Source organism: Crocodylus siamensis, chromosome 1, assembly GCF_052110815.1.
Source record: "Crocodylus siamensis isolate JL-2025a chromosome 1, ASM5211081v1, whole genome shotgun sequence".
Classification (NCBI taxonomy): domain Eukaryota; kingdom Metazoa; phylum Chordata; order Crocodylia; family Crocodylidae; genus Crocodylus; species Crocodylus siamensis.
The window spans coordinates 177,146,487-177,150,194 of NC_143395.1; the positions used below are offsets into that span (position 1 = coordinate 177,146,487).

Consider the following 3,708-nt stretch of genomic DNA (forward strand, 5'->3'; position numbering starts at 1 on the left):
GATTTGTCCTTCATTGACTATTAGCCAATAGCTAACAGGGTGTATCTCACAGGGCAAAGGTTGTGGGGATGACTGGCTTTGGTGGCTGTACTAGCAGAAAGTGTTGTCTGGGCTTAAGAATGTGTAGAGATATAGTTGTGGTGGGCCTGTGTGGAAATGTACAAGGCCACATCCATACGAGCAGGACCATGCATTTGCAGCAGCACAAATCTGTAGCAGCACAAAGCAGTGCAAAGCACACCAATGTGCTGTTTGCTGGGACAAATGCAGAGATAGGGGAGCAGGCAGCCTAGGGCCTACTTGCCTTGCTTTAATGAATAAGCCTACTTGCCTAGGGCTGCCTGATCCCCTGTCTCTGCACACAGTGGAGCCCCCATGCTGAAGCACCTTGTGCCTCAGCCAGCGCTCCATGGCTGGCTGGAGCACAGTGCCTCAAGACGAGGGAGTGTGCAGCCCTGGGCTGGCTGCTCCCCTGTCTCTGCATGCCTCTGAGCGAGGGCTCCGCAGCATACTGCTCCCCTCTCTTGAGACACAATCATAGGGAGTGGCTGGCTAGATCAAAGGGTGCCTTAGTACAGGGGCTCCGCAGTGTGCGGAGATGGGGGAGCAGCTACCTCTGGGCCCCCATCTCCGTGTTTGTCTCAGCACACAGAACTTTGGCACACTTTGAGCTGCTTTTTTTTTTAGGTTGTTTTTTGGCGGGGGGAGGGTTGCTACTGGGAAATTTTGGTAGCAAATTTTGCCACAACGCTGCAAATTAGTGCGGTGCACAGCTTAATGTGCAAATGTGTGGTTTGTGGTGTGGCAGACTCTGTGTGTCTGGGTCTGGCCAAAGAGGCCAAATGAACTCCATTCTCATTTGTCTGCATGCACACAACCTGGCACTAACCATCTACCTTTAAAAATATTCATAACCAGAGTCATATTCTTCTAGATGGAATTGAGGTGGAGAGGCAAAATATAGCGTCCCTTGTCCAGTTATGAAATATTAAAGCAAGGCAAGTAGGCTTATTTTAGCTCTCTTTCATTAAGATAGAAGTCAGGTTTAAACTTCAGTGCTCAGGCTTTTTCATTAGCAGCACCAATTTTTATTTTTGCCTTCCAGGTTAATTTTCTAACTAGCTGGAAGACATAAAAGGGACATAAAAGGTTCAGATGAGGTGAAAATGTACACATTACACATTACACATTACAAATGTACACATTACACATCTCAAATGTACACATTACCTGCTCTGTGTCTGTTTTTCTGTTCTATCAAAACATACTAGGGGAGAGAAGGAAGGCATTCAACTAAAAACCTACATATTATTTGCTTAGGATCTCATGATATTGCCATATTTACTCAAATGTAAGCTAAGGCTTTTTCTTCTAATCAGTATGGGAAAAACAGCCCCACATCTTAAATGTTCACACAAAACCCCCTCCCCCATTAAATACATTGCCTACCATTAAACCAGCTATGAAGTTGATTGAATGCAGTCCACATCAAGCATGCTTATATTGGACAAACATACTGACTGGAAACTTTTTTTGTGTGTTACCCTTAAAAAAATAGGCAATTGCTCCCCCAGGAGGGAACAAGCCCAGGGCCTGGAAGTAACTGCAGTATCTGGCACTGCAGTATCAGTCCAGCACTCAGGGGGGCCAGACCAAGCTCTGACACCCTTCCCTGATACTTGTCAGTAGTCCTTTAGAAAAACAGGCACATTTTCAGCAGGGAATAGGGGAGTGGCCTAGCAACGGGTGGTGGGGGGAGGGCCATGGCCTCCAGGTACTGGCCTGGGGTGGGGCACCGGCTGGGCTGAGAAGCCGTGGCACCTCCCATATTTGGTGTGTGACTTGCCCTCCCGCCCAGTGGGTTGTCCGTTTCTTTACCTGTTACAGCCAGAGATTCTGTCCGCTGCCCCTCCCCCAGCATGCTGCAATGTCAATTTTCCCCCAGAAGTGCCGTGGGGAGAGGGGACTCTGCACCCTGCTCAAATCATCCCCAGTGGGGGGGGGGGGGGGAGGGTGAAAATGCAGGCATTGGCCTCCGGGTACCAGAGAACCATGGTATGCCAATGCAATAGGCATTGGGCCTGGAGATATCGCAATACTAGGCCATCACTGAGAGGGCCAGTCAGGCCTGACAACCTCCCCCCAGTGCCAAGAATTTTTTTTTTTCTGTTTTTTTTGCACTGGTCCTGGAAGCACAGCTATACCAGGTCAATGCATGGAGTGGATGGAGCAAGCTCCGGTTCCACCACCCAACACCAAAAAGAATTTGCTCAATATAGACCTCCGATGGAGGACATATCAGAGACAATCACCTGCCCTGGGAAAACCACCTGATTGATCATGGTGTCTCCCCTGACAGGAACACTACCACCTACCACAAGAAAAACTTAACACACCTCACCATTTTTTTTAAAATAAAATATACCATTTTATTAGAAAAACAAACACTATCAAACTTCTTAAAGAAGGGGAAACAATCAAAACCCACCTGAGGTATCACAAAATTACTACAAATTCGAATTTACAAAATTTACATAATATTCACATAAGAAATAATATCACTTTCAAGTAGCTGGAAAACGCCTTCAGAAATATTGCACCTTTGCTTCTCATATAATTACAGGTTCTGACCAATCCCTCACCCACTCTTGGAGACCCTTTTCCACTTCATCTGAATGAGATTTTTTTTTTTTTTGAAACATTTTATTAGAAAAACTGACACTACCAAACACATGAAGAAAAGCAACAAGGAAACCAAACCCACTTGAGGTTTCACAAGGTTGATACATACTCACTTTCACAAATTTGCATAACATTCACAGAAGAAACAATACCACTTTTGATTTACTGAACACCCCATGTAGAAATCATTTAACTTGCTTCCTATATAATTCCAAATTCCCTCACCCACTGTTGGAGCTCCTTATGCTACGTTAGATGTTAGTGAAAACTATCTGAACAGGCCACAATGCTGAGTGTGGACAGCCCCCCACCACACCAACTCTTTTTCAGCTCATGGTGAACCACTACATTGAATACATTTTGACTTCCTCTTCACTCCCATGACTGAACAGCACTTTCCCCCTCCCCCCACCATTTTCACTGATTCCTGTATCTTCACCATCCTTAAATGTCACCAAACATCTATGTAGAGGGGAGGCTCTATCACCCTCTCTCTTGGCCTGTTGCATGTGATTAGTGTAGCTCCACCCGCCATGAGGTGGAGCAAGACCAGGCGGCCCTGCACCTCATCTACATATACATTTTTGGAGGATCCCAGGACACCAGGTTCCCAGGAATGAGTGGGGCCTGTCTAGCAAAGTTTTTTGCAGGTTACCTTCTGAGATGGTGGGGGGTGTACATGCCAGTCAATGGGAGACTGTGGACCATGGAGCATCCCTGGTTCTATGGGGTCCTGAATGAGTTCCAGAGAGAGTATGGGTTACAGAAGGAAAGCATGGAGACTATGTCCAACCACAAAAAGATACGGAGGGCAGTCAGAGACAGAGACAGGCTATCAACTGTGGAGATGCTCCCTGATGAGGACTGCCAAGTCATCTAGAACCAGATCTTCCACAAGGACCACAGGGACTTGAGTTGGTTGACAGTGCACTGAGTACTCCCAGTGAGGGCATGGAGGTACAGGGTGGGGATGAGGGATTCGACCCAATTGCCCCAGGGAAACTTTCCAAGAAGAAGCAGAGACCA

The 3,708-nt window shown here is 46.7% G+C and overlaps 1 non-coding gene across 1 annotated transcript; it reads right to left on the minus strand.

The window, feature by feature from the left end:
- Nucleotides 1-2,170: 2,170 nt before the first annotated feature.
- Nucleotides 2,171-2,363, minus strand: LOC149873702 (U2 spliceosomal RNA). Its single transcript, XR_016440141.1, has one exon. It is a non-coding gene; the product is annotated as a U2 spliceosomal RNA (small nuclear RNA).
- Nucleotides 2,364-3,708: the final 1,345 nt, after the last annotated feature.